The 21,389-nt window shown below is 39.8% G+C and overlaps 1 protein-coding gene across 2 annotated transcripts in view; it reads left to right on the top strand.

Annotated features, from left to right (window-relative positions):
* The window catches only part of SYT2 (synaptotagmin 2), a 174,804-nt gene that overhangs the window by 114,693 nt on the left and 38,722 nt on the right, over nucleotides 1-21,389 (top strand). For both annotated transcript variants that reach the window (XM_031937150.1, XM_031937149.1), the window contains exon 2: nucleotides 1,132-1,193. The gene's annotated coding sequence lies outside the window, so the exon portion shown is untranslated. The remainder of the gene's footprint in view (nucleotides 1-1,131; nucleotides 1,194-21,389) is intronic.

The raw sequence follows: 21,389 nt of genomic DNA, 5'->3' as shown, positions 1-21,389 counted from the left end.
CTTGAAATTCCCTTCCCTCTAATTTTTACCGGTCTTCTAAAAGTTTGCAGAATGGATCTAAAACCCTTTTCCACATGGAAATCCTTTAAATAATTGAAAGGCAGTGTTGCCTGATAGATAGTGTGCTGGTAGAACCGAGGAGACCCAGCTCACTGGCGATACAAGATTCTGAGACTTTAGTAACTAGACTGGTCTTGTCATGCCCAATTCATGCAATGTGGAGGCTCACTTACTAATTGTGGTCAAAGAGGGTCTTTTAATTTCTCTGAATCCAAGTTTCCTCATCCATTTTTATTTTGGGCTGAATAGGAAGTTCTCCAAGAAGAATTCCCTCTGCCAAGATAAATGATTTCCTGCCCTATGACTTTTTGGCCATAGCCTTTGAGAGTTAATTAGCTAGGGCATTAGTGACTTGCCTAGGTCACTGAGCCAGTGCATGTCCAAGTAGGACTTGAATCTAGGTCTTCCTATCCACTACCACATGCTTCCCGTTACAGCCTCATCCATAAAATGGAGATCATAATATTTGTAGATCTATATCTCATGGTTGTTGTGAGACTTAAATCAAATAATGGAAGTGAGTGCTCTACAAATTTGAAATTACAATATAAATGCAGTACTGATATTTGTAATTTCAGGTTCATAGATCACTTTCTTCCATGCATTACACAGGGGTCCTCAAACTACTGCCAGCAGGCCAGATGCGGCAGCTGAGGACGATTATCCCCCTCATCCAGGGCTATGAAGTTTCTTTATTTAAAGGCCCACAAAACAAAATTTTTGTTTTTACTATAGTCTGGCCCTCCAACAGTCTGAGGGACAGTGAACTGGCCCCCTATTTAAAAAGTTGAGGACCCCTGCAATTACGCCATATGAGAATAGCCCTCATGCCATTCCCCTAAGTCTCTTTTTCAGGTTAGATGGTGCCAGGGTCCTCCACCTTCTGTCAGATAACATCATTTTCAGAATCCTCTCCAGTTCGATCTCTGTTCTGGCTTGGGGATATGCATCAGTTTGTCAATGTCCCTCTTAGAGGGAGCACAAGGCTTCAGATGGGGTCTTAAAGCCTAGAGATCCCCCCAAAGCAAAAAGGACATTCTGTACTTAATCAGTGACTTGTCTATTTCATAGGTCTTGGTCTGCAAAGAGTACTCATCCATCCCTGAGAGATCCAGGAAATTCAGTGGGTGGTGGTAAGTTGTTAAAACTTTCCTTTCTTCTCTATTCCTAGAAATAGAATTGTTTCTTTCTTAGAATTGCTATTCCCCTTTATAGCCTAATCTCTCCCCATCTATTTAGTTAAGTTATGCTTCCTCCACCTTTCCAGTAGAACTCAGCCCAAAGCTCCCCTCCTCCAGGAAGCTTTCCCTGATTCATTTTACCTATAAGAAGCTGCTCCTTTATTTTGTATCTCTTTTGTGCTTATATTCTCAGATAGTGTTGGATTCCATTTAAATGTTATTAAGCCTTTGTGGAAACTGTGGGATGGTGAAAAGAATATTAGTAGATTTCTAATTAAAGGGTCTGACTCCCATATGTGAAGGTGTCTTTTTCACCCTAAGTTTTGTCTTGAACATTCAGTCTGCCTTCTTGGAATATGAGGAAAATGTAGTCTTGATGCAGCTAATTGTGGGATTGTGGGCAAGTTATTTATATAGCCATAATATCTATACTATGGTCGAAAATCAATCAGGCTTTAAGAACTAACTATGGGGTACAATGAATAGAATACCAGATTTGGAGTCAGGAAGACTTGGGGAAGTCTCAGTTTCCTCATCTGTAAAATGAACAGAATGATAGCATCTACTTTCCAGGCTATTATGAGGATCAAATAAAATAATATTTATAAATTATTTTGTGAATTTTATTTTGTTTTTTTATTTTGTAAATAATTATTTACAAAATACAAAATTATTTATTTTATAAATAAAAACATATGCATGGGTAATTTTGCAACATTGACCCTTGCAAAACCTTCTGTTCCAAATTTTCTCCTCCTTCCTCCCACCTCCTCTCCTAGATGGCAGGTAGTCTAATACATGTTAAATATGTTAATATATATGTTAAATCCAATATATGTATACATATTTATACAGTTATCTTGCTGAACAAGAAAAATCGGATCTGAAAAGGAAAAAAACCCAAGAAGGAAAACAAAATGCAAGCAAACATCAACAAAAAGCATGAAAATGTTATGTTGTGTTCTACACTCTGTTCCCAGGGTTCTCTCTCAGGGTAGAGATGATTCTCTTTATCACTGAACAACTGGGACTGGTTTGAATCATCTCATTGTTGAAGAGAGTCATGTAAATCAAGATTAATCATAGTAGAGTCTTGTTGTTGAAGTGTACAATGATCTCCTGGTTCTCCTTGTTTCACTTAGCATCAGTTCCTATAAGTCTCTCCAGGCCTCTCTAAAATCATCCTGCTGCTTGTTTCGTACAGAACAATAATATTCATAAACCATAACTTATTCAGCCATTCTCCAGCTGATGGGCATCCATTCAGTTTCCAGTTCCTCGCCACTACAGAGAGGGCTGCCACAAACATTTTTATTTGGCATATTTTAAAGCACTGTGTCAATATAAGATACTGTTACTTAAGGACAACTCCCAGATTTGGGTTGGAGCTTGCACCTTTAACTGCATCTATGCTGGTGGGACAACTAGAAGACTAGATCACCTCTGACACTAAGATTTATTTCTGTCAATCAGCATAATCCCTGTGAGTCTAGAAAAGGGACTTAACCTTTGGGTCTAAGCTTTCCCATGTCTAGGAAGAGAAGAAACAAAAAACACACATAGCTATCAACCTAAATAAAAACACAATACTTTGTGTATTGTAAATGCTTGATAAATGTTTGTTGAAGTGCCAAAATGAGGCACGACAGCTGAACATAAAGGGGGGTACATCTGGGAATTAGGGAAGGTTGAACACACAGAGAGATTAATGTGGGAGGTTCTCTTAAATAGGAGAAGGATGTGACTTGTCAGAAAAGAAAAGAGAGAACGGAGGTCAGAGAATAGTGTGCCTGATGGCACAAGAATGAAGCAGGGGCAGATCGTGACAACTAGGTTTATTTGCTGAGAGCAAAGAGTCCTAACCAGGCTGGAACAAATGAGGACAGTTAAATAAAAGAGGTTGGTTTGTTAGAAGAAAGAAGCAAGTTGAGAATACAAAACCTCTTCAAAATATTTTTTCTATAGTAAAATGTATCAGAAACCACTCAGCTCCAGTCCCTTAACTGTGGAAATTATTGTACGTGGCTGGAAATGTGGATGGCAGGATGTTAGCTCCATTCCTATAGATTATAGGATGTAAAACCTTGGGGATTATCTTGCCCAACTCATTATTAAAAATAAATTTTATCGATTGTTTGTTTTTATAGTCACTATATTTCTTAGTGCATCTATTTCTTTCCCCTCCCAAAGGGCTTTCCTTTGTGAAAGTAATTTTTAAAAGGAGGGGGAAAAATTCAGCAGAACGAAACAATATATCAAGCAAGTCTAATATTCTATTCAGTGTTATCTAACCACAGCCTATCTCCTCTACAATGAAATGGAAAGAGGTGCCTGCTCAAATCCCTTCTTTGAGGTCAAACTTGGGCATTATACCTTCTTAGAATTCCGTTTGGATTATTGTATTGTCCTTGTTTTTAAGAGGGATCTTCCATTTACAATGTTGCAGTTATTGTGTAGATTGTTTTTCTAGTTCATTTATTTCACTTTGCATTAATTCATATAAATCTTCTAATAGTTTTCTGATGTTATCATACCAATTGTTTGTTATAACACAGTAACGTTCCCTTACATTCACGTACCACAACTTTTTTTAGTCATTCTTCAGTCAATGGCAATGATAGCCAGAGAAGCCAGTTCTGGTCTAGGAAATCCCAGAAACTGGGATGGATTAATGGAGAACTCTATTGGCATAGGGAACAGTGTTGTGATTTGGACACAGTTCTCAGAACAAGGGCTGGAGAAGTAGAAGAGATATATCAAGGAAAGGGAGAAGGCAGGACAGAAAAGGGCTGAGGTGACCATAAGGATGCATAGTCCTAGGCAATACAGACTCCAGTAATTTAGCGCCTCCCAGGTATGGTGTTTGGTGATCCAGTTTGGAAGCTGGACCAAAGGAAGTGACAAAATGTCCATGCTCTTAAACCCCGAGATTATCCTGCTCTGCATATACCTGAAAGGGAAAAGGACAAAAAGAAAGGTCCCAAATACACAAAACATAAATAATGATATTTATTGCATTTTCAAATACAAAATAAATGCCCATTGACTGAGGAATGGCTAAAAAAATTGTGATACATGGATGTAAGGGAATGTTACTGTGGTATAACAAACAATTGGTATGATAACATCAGAAAACCATGATGTGTTCTGTCTATTAGGATGTAAGGTTCTTGAGAGCAGAGACTGTCTCACCTTTATTGTCAACCTTTGTTGTTCAGTCATTCAGTCATGTCTTACTCTTTGTGACCCTATGTACCATAGCACACCAACACAGGCCACGGGGTTTTCCTGGCAAAGATACTGGAGCCGTTTGCCACTTCCTCTTCCAGTGAATTGAGGAGAATTGAGTACTTGCCCACAGTCATGTAGTTAGAAAGGTTCTGAGGCTGGATTTGAATTCAAGCTTTTCCTGACCCCAGTGCCCTATCCACTGAGCCACCTAACCATCCCTGTGTAGCATATAGTTAATGCTTAATAAATATATCCATTCATTCTTAATTTGAAATTGCTTTCCAGAATGAACCAATTCACAGCTCCATCAACAATGTAATAATTTGGTTGTCTATCCACAGCCTCACATTCTCACCAGTCTTGACTATTTCAATCTTATATCATCTTTGCCAGTTTTCTGGGTATGAGGTAAAATCATTTTTTTTTTGGACTCATTTTACGCATGAAGAAACTGAGGGTTAGGAAGAAGTACTCGCTCAAGGTCACACAGTTTGTCAGCAGCAGAACTGCTTCTCTCACTCATTCCTCTTTCTTCTAGAGCAAGTGGCCTTCCTATTACTCCCCTGCCCATTTGAATTCTCTAGCTTCAACTCAGGCAGTAGAAGTTACCAGAGAGGCAGGATGTCACGGTGAAAATGGTGTTCAGTTTGGAAGGAAAGGTCCTAGATTCAGATCCTTGTTAAGTCACCACCTTTATGAACCTCAGTTTCTTCATCTGTCAAATGGAATAGGATGAGAAAATTTCCAAAGCTCTTTTGAGTTCTAAATCTAGGACCCTCTTAATATTTCTTATAAATCCTTAAAATACTATGCAAATGTGCTCAGTGTTTATGTGTTTTCCAGTAGTCTATATTCCCAAACAGTCCTCCATGATCCCCCTCCCCTAGATTCACCCAGGAGGGAGGTGTCTAAGAATGTCTGGCCAATTTGGAATTTTCCAAATTGGAATTTTACCTCTACCCATATGTTTCCTATCCTCCAGCATGTTGGCATTTTGAGGACAGGGTTTTCTGTGCGGTCTCCCTATTACCATTTCTCTCTCACTTCACTCCTCCTACCGGTCCAGAAAATAGGGAACCACTGCTGTTTGGGGAACATAATTGCACCCCAGGGATACACGTGGCCCACTTTAGCTTCCCAGAGACCTAGAGCTGTCAGTAGCAAGATAGGTAATGGCCATCTCCTCACAGAGCAGGCATAGTACTTCCTCACTCAGAAGCATGACTATTATCACTGGGGATTGGAGAGCTGGGCCAATCTAATCCAGAATTCCTGCATCCTTCCGAGGTTAGATTACATGACCTCTAAGGCAATGTTCCTATACCAAGATTCCATAGGTCCCTGACTTGAGCGGTGAAATTTATCTCCAATATCTAACTGTCTTCCCTTACCATTTTCCCTACCCCATAATCCTTTGCCTTTCCCCACCTGATACCAGCATCTTTATCTCTTTCCCTCTCTCCTCCCTTCCCTGCTAAAAGCTGTTCTTGGCTTACTGTTAGAAAGAACCTGGTAAACTTTTTCATGAAAGGTGTTAACTGAAGCACTTTAATGTATAATAAATAGTTACATTTAAAAGTATTTGTTGGTAATTTTTATTTTACATTTCTTGGATTTCTCATTATATCCCTCTTCTTGCCTCTCCTGGAGAACTATCCCTTAGACTAAAGAAGAAAAAAAGAGAAAAACTTGTTCAGCAAAATTAATGAATGCATCAAAAAATCTGATATTCTATATACTTGTATTATTATTATTAATTATATGTAATCACAATTACATATAATGTCAGACTTTTTCAATGCATTGGTTAGTCCTTTATCTCAATACCCATAACACTTGCAAAGAAGCTAAGGACATATCTTCCCAGAATTCTTCTTTGGGGGACAAGTAGCATTTTAAGAGGGGTTCCTGAAACTCTAAAGACAGAATTTCAGGTTTCAGTGATAAACTGGCAAAATAAGCCTCAACCCAGTGCAAAATCACAAAAAATTCAGAATATTAGGGGTAGAAGGTCCTTCATCTCATTCAATCCCCTGAATCCACAGATAAGGAAACTGATACCTTGGGAGGCAACATTTCTTTCTCCATGTGACACAGTAAGGAACCAAGCTGATGCTCCAAAGTTTCCTTTCCTTCATTCTCCCATGAAGTCTAGGCTGGGCTGGATGCTTCCAGGCACATGACCCATTGAGGTCACGAATGGCTGCTTGAGAAGTGTCCATTTATCTTGCTCTTGTTCAGCAGCTACATGGCTCAGCAGGCTGCCCCCCCCCCTTCCTTGAGTGCCCTGAGAGTCCATCCTTAAAATGCTAATCTGCTCATCCTGGCATGGCATGAGAGATCCCATTCGCTATTCCAATCAGGTCTTCTATCTAAAGAGATCTAAAGGAGATCTAAAGCTATGAGACAGCTCCAAATAAGTATCTTGAGTGGTCCTCCAAAAACTCTTTAGACTTCTCATTCCCAGGACTACAATTTCTTCTTCTCACATCCCAACATGAAGTCCCCCCAGGCTGTAGAGCTTAATTTCTAATTTTTTCTGTTTCAATTTCCTTATCTGCTGAATGAATGTAATATCTTTTTCTGCTGTCTCATAGAAAGAGCACTGAGCTGGGCATTTCAGCCTTGGCTTTGCTGCCACCATTGATCAGGGGGATCCTAAACAAGTCAACAGACTTCTTTAGGGCTTAAATTCTCTATTTGTAGAATGGGGAAAGTGGAGTTTTCCTTTCCCTCCGGAGATCTGGGAAAGGGAAATGAGTTAGCTTCTGGTGAAAGTCTCTGTGTATCTCAGAAAGAAGTAACTATGTGGCCCAGGACAGGCTGGGCTAGCTATGATTGAAGAATGTCCTAAAGGGAATTGTATTTGAATCTCTCTCAGAAAGGAGACACCAACCCAAATGTCATTTGTCTGTGGCTTTCCCCTGGACTAGACCTAGGTCTTCCTAACTTCCATTGGTATTTACAGCCTTCTTTGCTTATCTCAACAAATGTCAAGAGGGTCAAATGAAATAATATGTGTGAAAGCATTCTATATCCAATGCTATAGGTATATAAGGGATTATTATTATTACTGACCTCATGCCGTTTTAGAGCTGAGCTCATAGGTTTGGCTCACTCTCTAAGAGAAGCTGAGCTAGCTTAAGAAGGAACACTGTATCATTAGAATAGTAGTACCTTAGAGGTAGAAAGGAACTTATTTACTCCGTGCTTCTCTTCATTTTATACAGCAGATGACTAATGTGCATAAAGTTCCATTAACTACTAGTCAGTAGGAATATCGCGATTAGTCCCCTATGGAGTATGTGATGATCAAGTATGACAGACTTAGCTCTTCTCAGCAATGTGATGATCCAAGTCAATTCCAATAGACTTAGGATGGAAAATGCCATCCATCTACTTCCAGAGGGAGAACTATGGAGACTGAATGTGAATCGAAGAATACTATTTTCACCTTTGTGTTTTGCTTGCTTTTTCTCTCAAAACTTCATTCTTAACTCTCTCTAATACTACCCCACTTCCTTGATTGATAATAGAATCTCAAAAGCCATTTCTCCAACTTACATCTGAACAGGAATTTCCCTTTTGAAAGCTCATCATTCATTCTTTATAGATCAACAGTGAGGTCCCATTTTGTTAGGAAGTTTTTCCAAAGCTGCCTCTCTAAATTTTTCCATTCTTTTTTTCTGGTCTTTGGGGCCAAAACTAATAACTAAAATCTCTGGCCACTTAAATACCAGAAGACAGCTATTGTGACTTCCTCTTTAAATCTTTTTTCTTACACCATGGTCCTCATCCTTCTATTCCCCTCTGTATTCTTTAGACTTCTTCTAGCTTGTCAATATCCTTAATAAAATATCCCAGTCCAGATAAGGTTCTGACCAATATACAATACACAGAACAATGGGACTATGGCCTCTACAAAATCTATGCAATAAGTCATCTTACCATGGGATTCTCTTGGGTTCACAAAACAATTTCTGAAACCTTGAGCCAGTAAGGTGGTACGGTGTAAAGAATGTCAGACATGGAGTCAGTAAGTTCAAGTTTGATATCAAATGCTTACTAACTGCTACTCTGGGTTAGTTACTTTCCCTCTGCCTGACTCATTTTGCACATCTGAAAAATGGAAATAATAATAACACCTTCACAGGGCTGTTGTGAGAATTAAATGAGATAACACTTGTGGCTCTTTTCTCAATAATATTTTATTTTTCCAATTATGTGCAAAGATAATTTTCAACATTCATTTTCGAAAGATTTTGAGTTCCAAACTTTTTCTTCTTCCCTCCCTTGCTGCTCCCTCCCCAAGACAGGAAGCAATCTGATATAGGTTATACATCTTCCTTCATTTTAAACATATTTCCTTATTTGTCACATTATGAAAGAAAAATTAGAACAAAAGGCAAAAAATATGAAAAAGAGAAAACAAACAAACAGGTGAAAATGGTATACTTTGATCTGTATTCAGTCTCCATAGTTCTCCTTCTGGATGTGAATGGCATTTTCCATCCCAACTCTATTGGAACTGACTTGGATCACTGCATTGCTGAGAAGAGCTAAGTCTGTCATAGTTGATTATCACATAATCTTGCTGTTACTGTGCACAATGTTCTTTTGAGGAGACAATATTTGTAAAGGGTTTTACGGAACCCTACAGCGTTATGTAAATGTTAGTCATTATTATTTTCACATAAGTAGAGGCTGGAGAGAGGATTCCTAGATGCCTTTTAAAACTTCTCCTAAATATGTGTAATATGATTCTACATGTATAACCTTTATTAGATTGTTTGCTGTCCTGGGGAGAGGAAGAAGGAAGGGAGAAAAAAAATTGAAATGAAAATCTTATAAAAGTAAATGCTGAAAACTATCTTTACATGTAATTGGAAAAAATACTATTAAGTAGGAAAATATTCTTAGGGAATGCCCCACAAAACCCCAAAACAAAACAAAAAGCTTCTTCCAAGTCTGAAGTTCCATTATTTTATAAAAGGGCAAAATACTGCTCATAATTACTTTCAGTAAATGTCATCAGGACGAGGATATAGGCAAAATGCACCAAATCATCAGCAATTGGTTCCATCAAAACACAATGGTCCAGAGAATAGTTAGTCTCACACAGACAGGTGAAAGATTAGCAGACATCACTGTGGGGCTTCATGACATTACACTGGGATTTGTATCATGTGTATGGATAATGAGGGTGACCATTGAGGGGCAACGTAACATAGAGGACTGGGCTTGGAGTTGGGAAGACCTGATTTCAGATTTCATTTCTGACACTCATTTGTGTAAATTTAAGCAAATTGCCTGATCTGTGTTGGGTCTCAGTCTCCTAATGTGTAAAACAGGAGTAATAATGCCAATAGTATCTACCCTACAAGGGATGCTACTATTTGTAGCATCTATATCAATGGGTTGTTGTGAAGCTCAGATGAGATCACACACGGAGAGAGCTTTGTCATTGTGATGGTATTGTTGTTGTACAGCTTCCTTGCTCTTGGTTGCCTTGGGGGCCTCCTCCTCCTCCCTCACCCCATTCCTATATCACCTTTATAAACCATAGGTTTAGACCCTGAAAGACCCCTGGGAGATTGTCTGGTCCAATATCCCATTTATAAAGGAGGGGACTGAAGCAGAGAAAAGTGAAATAACTTGCCCAAGATCATGCAGGTTATAAGTGTCAGGGCCAGCTGTATCCCTGGGGGGACCATCATTTTTTCCACTCTACCACAAATATGATCCCTCCCCCTCCCAGAGTCCCTTTGTTCCTTCCATCTAGTTGAAAAACAGCTAAAGAAGGCAGTCTGTTTAAAGTCATACATAGCACAGAACATACATATTCCCCTATATTTGAATGATTCTACAAGTGCACATGCTACACACACGTATCTGCATTTGCATGCATATGTATGTGCACATATATAAAGTAGATAATGTGGATCTGTGCTTCAGGGCCTCTGAAGGGCTTTTGCTTCCCCTGCTCTGCACAGGCTGGCTGGCAAACACCTCTCCCTGCTGTTCTGCTCTGTTTCATGGCTAATGAAGTTTCCCTCTGCCTCCGGTCTCCAGCGGGTCTCCCATCTCTCCTTTCCAGGTTGTGATCATTGACTCAGGGTTGCCTGATCCCAGCTACAACCCAGGGACTGACTCCTCAGTCACTGCCGCAAAGGAATAAGAGCCCCAGTGACTGCAATGTGGAGACCTAACAATAGAGAGCACTGTTAGTCTTTATTTACCTGAGGGCTGAGGGAGGATTCTAAAAGGCAGCAGGGGGCACTATGTGGTCTTTGAGCACCTTCCCCACAGGGAAGAGAATTCTTGTATTTTCTGCCTGTTTCCCTTCTTAGACAGCTAACATTTCATCCCCATTCCTTTATCCTCTTTCTCTGTTCCTCACATATGGGCTCCTTGTTTCCTATCCCCCGTCTCCAACTTTCACAAGAAAGTTTTTCTATCTCCCTAATTCCTCATTCTTCCCAGAAATACTCAACAAATTCATTCAGGACTCATCAGTGCCCCTTAGCTGAAGATCAACAAGGTACAAGGGAGCTTGTACCATTCAGTCGGGTAGGAGATTTATGAATTTTTAATGTTTTGTAGCTTAAAATGAAGATGTGCATCTAGTATGAAGGATAAAGAAAAACTGATTTGAGAAAGTATAGCATGTCTTCATATGAAAATGCCTCATCTGCTTCTCTGCACGAAGTTCCTGAATCGCATTAATACCCATGATCTCTTTTTCCTAAACTACATTTTTCTGGCATCTTCTCAGTTCTCCCCAAATGCTTCCCCCCAAATTTCATTCTTCCCACATGGAGAGTTAGAGAAACCTGAGCAGAGCTAAGCAGACTAACTAAGATCCCAAGTGAATGCCACAGAAAGCTTCATCGGGTGAGACCTTTCTGAGGTCATCACAGCCAGTCCCCTGCCTCCAGGTAGGATTTTTTAAAAAAATTCACTCTAAATAAACAAAGATCTCTTCTAGCCTCCAGATCCTTAAGGGAAGGAGGTTCCAACCATTTTCCAGATTATTTACACAGCTAAAAGTCACAGTGTTCCGAGCATTGGATTAGAAGTCCCCAAAACCTGAGTTCAAATCCAGACATTGACAATTACTAACTTGGGTAAGTCATTTAACCCTATTTTTCTCAATTTCCTCATCTGTAAAATAGAGGTGATAATAGCACATATCTACCAGAGTTGTTGTTCAAAAAAGGAGATAATGTTTGTAAAATGATTTGAAAATCTAAAGGTGTCATATAAATTCTAGTTAGTGCCTGTTTCAATGTCCTTAAGTCCTCACCACTAGTACCAGACACATTCTATTTCTCAGTTCCATTTCTAGTTAAGAGAGCAAATACTTGGTGCTTCCAGAGACCATCCCTGCCACAAAGGGAAGACAGTATAGAGAGAAGTTGGAAGCTGGGACCCAGGGGATAAGGGTCTAGGTTCTTTCTGAATGAGTTATAGAATCACTGTATTAAGAACTGTATTGAGGGATTAATTGTTAAGTATTATATTAAATTATATATTAAATATTGAAGGATCTTTGAGATGATCTAATCCAGCATCCTCCCCCAGTTTTACAAATAAGGAAACTAAGGCTTAGAAAGGAAGCGCCACTCATTCTAAATCCTTTCCCAATTTGTGCCTTGGTATGGCTGTCCATCCCATTAGATGTAAGCCCCCTGGGAGGCAACATCTCAGTCTCTTCCATACTCTGTATACTTTTCTAGTACCCTGCAGTATAGAACTAGGAAAAGAGTGGAATGTGCCAAAATCCCCAACCAAAATCCTGACTGATTGACTGATGTCTTCCTCCTTCTCCTTCTGTGCCTCCTGTCTAGTATAACCTGCCTGTGTCCCCTCCCCATCATTTTATGTCCCTCAGCTCCCAGGAAACCACTTGGATCATAGAATTTTGAACTGAATGGGACCCTAGAAATCAACTACTCTGATCTCATTTTTTATATATAAGGTATCCAATGGCAGTGGTGCAGTGGATGAAGTGCTGGACTTGGAGTCAGGGAGATTTGAGTTCAAATCTGACCTCAGACATTTACTAACTTTGTGATCCTGTTCAGGTCACTTTGCCCTTTTGGCCTCAGTTTCCTCATCTGTAAAATGGGCCAGAGAAGGAAATGGCAAAGCACTTTAGTAATTTTGTCAAGAAAACCTCAAATAGGATCACGAAGAGTGCTTTTTGCCTCAATTTCCTCATCTATATAATGGGCTGGAGAAGGAAATGGCAAACTATTCCAGAATCTCTGCAAAAAAAAGCTCAAAACAGGGTCATGACAAGTGCTGTTTGCCTCAATTTCCTCATTTGTAAATTGAGCGGGAGAAAGAAATAGAATATCACTCAAGTATCTTTGTCAAGAAAACCCCCAACAGGGTAACAGAGAGTCAGACATTACTGAAGAATGACCGAACATTATTTGATGGCAAAGAGAAAAGGTGATCGGCTCAAAGTTCCACAGGCAGTAATGAGCAGAACTGGAATTTGAACCTTGCTTCCCTGACCCTCTGCCCACTCCAGTCCCAAGCAGAAATGACAGAAATGGGGCACTGGATGTGCAATCCCCTGGGATGGTGAGAGCAGAATGATGCTGCTGAGGTCCGGGGAGTCAATTGGTGACTCAGCATATTGTTCATTCCCTGAGCTCTCTCTGCTGCTGCAGTATTAACTCTCCCCACTCTGGGAGTTTGTTCAGGCTGGATGGGGCCATGCTAGGACTGTGGCTAATATCCATTTGACTTTGGCTAGAAGGAGAAAGATTGGACATTATGTGGTTTCAGTGGTACAAAATGGTGACTTAGACTGGAGAAGTTGGGTAGTAAACAGTGGAGAAACAGTGAGGTCCATGGGAATACAGTGGCCAGAATCTCCTTGCTTCAAAGGCCTTGAATGAGAGGCAGACACCCCCCACCCCCCCAAGCTTAGCCCTTCTCATCAAGAGGGAAAGTGAGACCAAACCCTCCATAGGCAATATTATTGAAACCATCTTGATGGGACAATCTTGTTCCCCTTCAGGGACTGAAGAGTTAGATCTCATTGTTAAAGGTAATAAAACAACGAAAACAATTCTAGACCAGATAAGGGTCAGAAGACTAGGTTTTGGTTCCGGGTTTGTTCCTAGCTAGACAAGTATAACTTTGAACATCCCACTATGATTAAAGATGGGAGTAATTGAGGAATGATGAAAAGTAGGGGGTCAGGGAATTCATATATGCCTCCAACATTATAGCTTTAGAATATGATTCTAGAGAAGGCTGCTTGTGAACAGGTGAATCTCAGGGTCAAATCAAACAATCAGTAATCATTTATTGAGTGCTTATTCTGTGCCAAGGATTGCTAAGCACTGGAAATACAAATAAAGAGAATGAAACAATTTCGGCTTTCAAGGAAGTGGATTCTTACAGTGGATAACTACAAGGATGTGTGTGTGTGTGTGTGTGTGTGTGTGTGTGTGTGTGTGTCCAGATTAAGTATAAAGGGAAGAAATCCAAATAAATGCAAAGTATATAAATGTAAGGTGATTAGGGAGAGAGAGTACTAGTAATGAAGGTAAGAGGGGAATCAGGAAAGGTTCCTGATAATGATAGGTTTTGAGCTGAATCTTAAAGGAAGAGAGTGATTCTATGAGGCAGGTTAAAATAAGAGGAAAAGATGGGGGCGGGGATCAGGAAAAGTTCCGGTAATGATGATATTTGAGCTGAATCTTAAAGGAAGAGAGTAATTCTATGAGGCAGATAAGAATAAGAGGAAAAGAACTGGAAAGAACTTGTCAGCCATTAAAAGTGTGCAGTGACTGAGGGGAGACTCTCCCTGGAGGCTTCTCAGCATACAGCCAGGTTCCTCTGTCTGGACTGAGTGAGGTTTAGTCCTGCATAGGCAGAGGGATGGCTGGAATGACCTTCATAAGGCTCATCCAAATGAACATTTGTTTGCATTGTTTAAAGAAATGACTACTTTATTCTTAAAATGAATTCATTGGTGCAGCCTTGCAAAAGTCAAAAAGCATAAATTTATCTTTAAGTATTGATCTTTTTTCGTGTCTAAGATTCAGAGAAAGGGATTTTACTGGTTAATCTATTTCCATCTCATTACTTTAGCTTTTCTGCAAGTGTAATTCGGGGAGAAATGGAAACTACTCAGTCAACTCTCAGCTCAATGCACCAATAGAGGGGCAGCCATTTTCTCAATGATCCAAAGTCCAGTGTAATGTAAAATTCTCTTCCAACTGGTTAGGAAGGAGGAGGATCATATAGCCGCAGGACCACTTAATTTATTATCAGTATGACCTTGATTAAGTCACTTCTTTCTTTCTAAATTGAGGAGATAGATATATGATCCATTTCATCTAGAAAGCTGTTGCCACTGTGAATCATAACACAGTAGTGAAGACAGGGTCCTGGATAGATCCAAGGGATCTTTCTGTCCAACCCCCTCATTTTACAAATGAGAAAACACACTGGGAGAAGGAGAAATGATTTCCCCCCAGGCTACTCAGCAAGTTTAATGTCAGCATCTGGCCCAGCTGTCAGTTTTCCCATCTCCCAAACTAATGCTTTGCTCACTAGACTGTTGAATTTAGTGCTTTTTCTCCCCCATCGGATTTACCTGCTTAATTTTGTTGGGCTCAGATTGACACATTTTAAATGAGTCTGCATTCACAGAATCATAAAATTTCGGAATTGGAAGGGATTTCATTGAATTCTATCTATACCACGCAGACACACACACACACAAACAAACACACAAACAAACCCATTATAACATGCCAGTCAAGTGGTCACTTGACTTAAAGACCTCAAATGAAAGGGAGTCCTTCAGCAGCTGAGGCTGCCTGCTCTACTGTGCTACCAGGTCCAATCATTAGGAAGTTTTTTTCTTCTGTTCAGTCTACAGCTGCCTCTTTGCAATCTCTACCACTGCTCTCAGGCCAGACAGAAGAAATCTAATCTCTTCTTTGAATCCTTATAGATACTGAGTCTTCTCTTTCCTGGTCTAACCATTCCTAGCTCCTTCAAAAGATCTATATTTGATGTGGATTTCAGGCTTTGATTGCCTTCCTATGATGCTTTGCAGATTATTAATGTCCTTCCTAGAATGTGATGCCCAGAGCTGAAGATATTCCCTGAGACCCCTCAGATCCTCTGGGAAAGACAGCTAGGGTATGTGGAAGACAGTAAGAGTGCTGCCTGGTAATTGTGAGCATGCTCCTCACCCCAGAGGGGTCTGAGAAGAACAGAAGGAGAAGGAAGGAAGGAGGAAAATTTATTGAGCACCTATTATGTGCCAGGAAGTGTGTTGTTTTTACAAATATTATCTCAATAGATCCTTATAAAAATCCTGGGAGGCAGATGCTATCATTAGTCCCATGTTACGGTTGAGGCAACTAAGGCAGGAGGTAGAGGTTAAGTGACTTGCTCATAGTCACACAGCTAATAAATGAGACTAGATTTGAACTCAGGTCCTCCTGACATCAAGTTCAGTGATCTATCTACTGAATCACCTGCCTCTAGAATAAAGACAGGAGAGAATTCAATTTAATTTAACAAACAAGCATTTGTTGAGAATCTCCTGTAGATTGAGGTGCCGGAGGATAAGAAGGAATGAGAGCATCATGGAAAGAACAAACATGAACTTGTCCCTGCAGGTCTTCTGGTTTAGAGCCCAGGGCTCTAATTACTATATCACCTAGCTGCCTCAGCAAGAGGTTTCCTTCATGCAGGTCTCTTACAGCAGTGCCTTCTGGAATCATAATGGGAACTGGGAGGGTCATCTCATCCAGGTCTCTGACTTTAGGCTAGACCCTTGTAGCATACGGAAACAGGTCCAGTAATTCTTAAACATCTCCTGTTCAGATCCTGTCTTGTTATACTCATTTGGTAAAATAAGAGTCCTAATACCTCTTTAGCTCCCCTCGAACTCATCATAAGAGCTGATTGTAAGAACATTACAGAAAAGGCAACTCCACCATCTTCCCTGGTCCCTAGACCACTTATTGTAGTCCCTTTGTCCTAGCAGCCCCAGGTAGGATGCTCTCTCTCCTCCCTTTTGCCCTTTAGAATCTCTGGCTTCCTTCAACATCCAACTCAAGAGTTACTTCCTATTGGAGAGCTTTGCCAATATCATCCTTCCCCTAATGCTTCCCCTCCAAGGTTTACTTAGTATCTGTGCTGTGTGTACATTGTCTTCCTGATTAGAATTTAAGTTCCTTGAAGGCAAAAGCTTTTTCTTTACTTTTCGAACTCTGGGCATGGTGCCAACTAAAGCTTGCTGATCAATCCGTGTTTTTTTTTGTTTGTTTGTTTGTTTTTGGTCAGAAAGTTTAACCGGATCTTCTAATTGTCTTATCAGTTTATTTCCTCCTTTGGTTCAATTGATTTGTTGGTCCCTAGGAACGATTTTCTCTAAGCCTCAGAAGTCTTCTGGATCTTTTAAATATGCTTCTTGGAAAATAGAGATCAAGGATATTGGCTCTTTCTTTCCCTCCTGTCCTCAGTGATTGCTGCCTGTCCACAGAATCATTTTCTCCCATGATAGGCCCCAGCAGCCACCATATTCCTTGGTATCCCACAAGAGAAAATGGACTTTTATATTGTGCTTTTGGCTAAATAGGAAACCAAGCCAGGAATTCTAATTCTCTCTGGTCTCAACTTTGCTGAATCAAGCTGGAGTCTTTTGCTGGACCTTGTTTGGACTCTGAGTCCCCTTGACCCAGCCCTGCCCTTGCCAACTTATACCCTATCAGGTTTTAGAAAGCTCATATCCAAGCAGACAGAGCATCCTTCTCTACCTGTAGAGTTCAGAAAAAGAGGGAAAAGGTAGTCATGTGCAGAAGTACAGGTCAAGTTATGGGAGCTTGTCAGCCCATAGAACTCACAGGATCTAGAGGAACTGAAACTTTGGGATATAAAGGGGAGAGAATGAGCATTTATATAAGATCTATGTGCAGATATTATCTCCTTTGATCTTTACAATAACCCCACAGAGTTTGCTCTTTTTATAACCATTATACGATTGAGCAAAGTGAGGTGAACAGACTTGCCTGGTAAATGTCTAAAGTGGGATTTGAACTCATGATTTTTTTGACTCCAGGTTCAGTGTGTTATTCACTGTGCCACTTGGCTGTGAAAAAAATACAATAAAGATGGGTCTGTTAGGAATAATGGAATTTCAGAATTGGAAGAAACTTTGGAGGTCATTTTTTTCCAATCCATAGCTCGAATATGAATCTTACCATATCCCTGACAAATAACAATCTAGCTTCTATCTGAAGACCTCTGGGGATGGAAGATTTATTATTTATTAAGGAGCCCCCCCCCCTTTTTTTTTTACTTTGGAACAAATCTAAAAGCTAAAATATTAAATTAAATGTTTCTTTTTTTGCAACTTCTATTCACTGGACCTCGAAAAGGGGAGGTCAAAAGACATTGAGGCTGGAGGAAATAGTAAATCAAGCTAATCATGTTGTTACCATCCCTAACATCTGTCTAAAATGGTTTCTGGAATTCTACTTCTTTCAAGGAGCCCACCCACTTAAAGGATTGTCTTGGAGGTTGCTTGATGTATTAAAAAAAAGTTTTTATTGATCTTTTATTTTCGCACCACAGTTATTTCCAAATATAGTTGCCATTCCTTATAACAAAGCAAGAGTTAAAAACAAATGATAGAGCAACTACAATGATGAATATGCAACATTCTGTACCTCTAGTTCCCCACTTCTTCTACTGCCAATACTGGGTATTACAGTTGTATAGCTTTCAGCTACATCTGAATGTTCTTTTCATTTTCCTTGTAGCAGTCATTGTGTATATTGTTTCCCTTGCTCTTTTTACTTCATTTTGTGTACATTTTTAGCAGTCTTCTCATCTTCCTAACTATTTTCCCTTGAGCTTTATCACCTTCTAAAAACACTACTCCCATGATACCACCCCCTTTTTGCCTGAAGTAGACACAGGAAAACCACAGTCCCTAAGTATAAATGTGACTAGGGAGAGCAGAAGGAGCTTAGGACAGGCTGGACTCCTTAGCAGAACATTTTCATGCTTTCTTGCTTGTGTGATTTTGATGGAGCAGGATAGAGGCTGGCTCCTTCTCAGGTTCATGTTTGATTCTGGGAGTCCCAGGTAGCTGGTACTCATTTATCATCCTTAAACACTTGACTAAGCTCTCTTCCTGGGGACAGTGGCAGGGAGCCCTCAGAGCCCGGAATGGAAGTGGGGAGAGAGACAATAAAATCCTGATTGTTTATTTCCTGTAAGGGTCAAGGTTCTTTCCTTAGCAATGAGGCGTTCCCATGTCTCCTTTTCTTTTTCCCCTTGACTCACTGGAGTCCAGCTAGAGCTAGAAGAGACTTTGGAGGTCACTCAGGATAACCATTTCATGTGACAGGGGAAGGTGAAAACCAGAGAGAGCAGTGTCTTATTCACCATCACAACCAGGTAGTGGCCAAGCTATAGAACCTTAGACCTCCAATACATTTTTAACTAAAGTCTGCTACCTTTCATCCTTGCCTTCTGGATCCCATCTTCACAATGTCTCTTGCATCTATCCCTTTCTTTTCATCCATAACATCCATTATTATGAATATAGCACTTCTTTTGCGAATAGTATCAGAGTACACCAGTTAATTGGAGATTTTTTTTTGAATTTGGATTTCAAGGAATGTTTAGGAGGAATTTCTGAGATAATATGTTTAAGCATCTCACATCTCCAAGTATCATAAGTGCTATATAGATGAATCAATCTGTCAATCAACAATCATTTATGACATGCCTACTATATATCAGGTGCTGGGTTAGAGGATGATCAAGTGCCTATTATAATATGCACCTTTTAGGTACAATTAGCAGAGATGAACACCTAAAGACCATTGTTAGCCAGGATCTCCCAGGCAGGTTAAGGGACTGGGATGAAGTAGGAAAGGAGGGAGAGAAGGTGACCTGCCAGAGAAAATGCTTAGCAAATGGTACCTGGTTATGAGACCACCCGAACTCAGCTTCCCATGGGGTGCAATAAGAACAGAAAATGATAATGTATAATTTTCTGTGAAGTGGAGATTTAGGAAGCAAGAAAGGTAGGTATACTTTTTTCAATTTTTGTCAAGGCTTGGAGTCCAAGAAACGTGTGAAGATCAAATGATGGAGGGATGGGTGAAGGTAATGGGAAAAACAATGGCCTTAAAATTAAAAGGATTTGAAGTCAAACCCAAGTTATTTCCTTTGTAAATTTGTATCAGACATTTCTATTCTCTATGCCTGCCCCTTTGAAATAAAGGATTGGGAGTAGAAAACTTCTAGTTTCCCTTATGACTTCAAATCTTGAGAGCAGGGATTGCTTGTTACCTTCCTTCAAGAGAGTGTAGGAAGACTTCCTGGAAATGGAGGAGAAGGAAGAATGGGAGGAGGAGGAAAAGGAGGAAGAGAAAGAGGAAAAAGAGAAGAAGGAAAGGGAGGAAGAGAAAATTAGAGGGAGAAATAAGGTTTACAGAATGGGGGCTTCCCTCAATCAGAGCACCTCTATTGTAGGTGAAAAAATAGTTCCACGTACTTTCAGTTTTAAAATGAAATGCAGTCAAATCTGTGACAATGGAAGGGATATGAGAGTAGATACTTTATAAAATATTACATTTTTATTATCAATATATTATAAATTTATATATATAATGTACATAAAATGTATATATATATTATATCATAAATATTATAAATTATAAAATTTAATGTATATAAAATGTATATATGTAATATGTATATAATGTATATAAAATGTATATATATTATATTATAAATATTATAAATTATAAAATATTACATTGTCCAAAAAACATTTGTTGAGCTTCTACTGTGTAGATTGACAAAGTCATGATAATTAAAAGCATTTAATTGGCATAGTGCTTTGCACTGTATAAAAGGCTTACCCTACAACAAACAGCCTTGTGAAGTAGATAGCACAGGTACTATTGTCCCTGTGCAGATGAGGAAACCAAGGTTAAGAGAGAAATGACTTGTCCAAAGTTGTTGCTCAGTCATATCTGATTCTTTTGTGACCCCATTTGAGGTTTTCTTGGCAAGGATACTGGACTGGTTTGCTATTTCCTTCTCTAGCTGATTTTACAGATGAGGAAACTGAGGCAAGGAAGGTGAAGTGACTTGCTCAGGGTTGTTCAGCTAGTAAGTGTCTGAGGCTACATTTGAATTCAGGTCTTCCTGACTCCAAGCACAGCACTCTATTCATTATACCATCTAGCTGCCTGCAAGCTACACAGATAGTTAAGCATTGGAGCTGGTTTTGGAACATTTTCAATGATCTTGTTTCACATACTTTCTCTCTCTCTCTCTCTCTCTCTCTCTCTCTCTCTCTCTCTCTCTCTAACTCACTCACTGACCCATTCCATTCTTAGCCCCAAATTCTTTCTAACTCAAATTTATTAAGAGTGACTAAGGACAAGGATGAGTAACCACTAGAAAGGAACCCTTAGGTTGGCATAGATAATATGTACAGAGAACACTTTTCATGCAGATGATTAAGAGCAGAGGGTATATTCTAATTAAGTCAGGAGTCATATAAGCTACCCTGAGCCCCAAAAAGGACTGTCCCTAATTCAACCTGCTGCCTCCCCTAGGGTATTCTATCTATCAGGAGAAATTTCCAAGGTTTTTTGAAGCAAGGCGTAGTGAAGCAAGGAGACAAAGGTTCTAGTTCCAATTCTGCCACTAACTTGCTTCGGAACTCATTTCCATTCTCTGAGCCTCAGTTTCCCTACTGGTTTAATGTCCCACTGTCATAGAAGCTAAGGCCCAGAAAAAGAAGTTAATTTGCCCAAGATTATATAGATAATCCATGGAAGAATTGAGATTAGGATTCAGAATTCCTGATTCCTATTCCCTTTCTCCCCTACT

The sequence above is a fragment of the Sarcophilus harrisii genome, chromosome 4, assembly GCF_902635505.1.
Source record: "Sarcophilus harrisii chromosome 4, mSarHar1.11, whole genome shotgun sequence".
In the NCBI taxonomy this organism is placed as follows: domain Eukaryota; kingdom Metazoa; phylum Chordata; class Mammalia; order Dasyuromorphia; family Dasyuridae; genus Sarcophilus; species Sarcophilus harrisii.
Note: the sequence above shows the minus strand (reverse complement) of the source record. Positions and strands in the feature narration are given on the sequence as shown.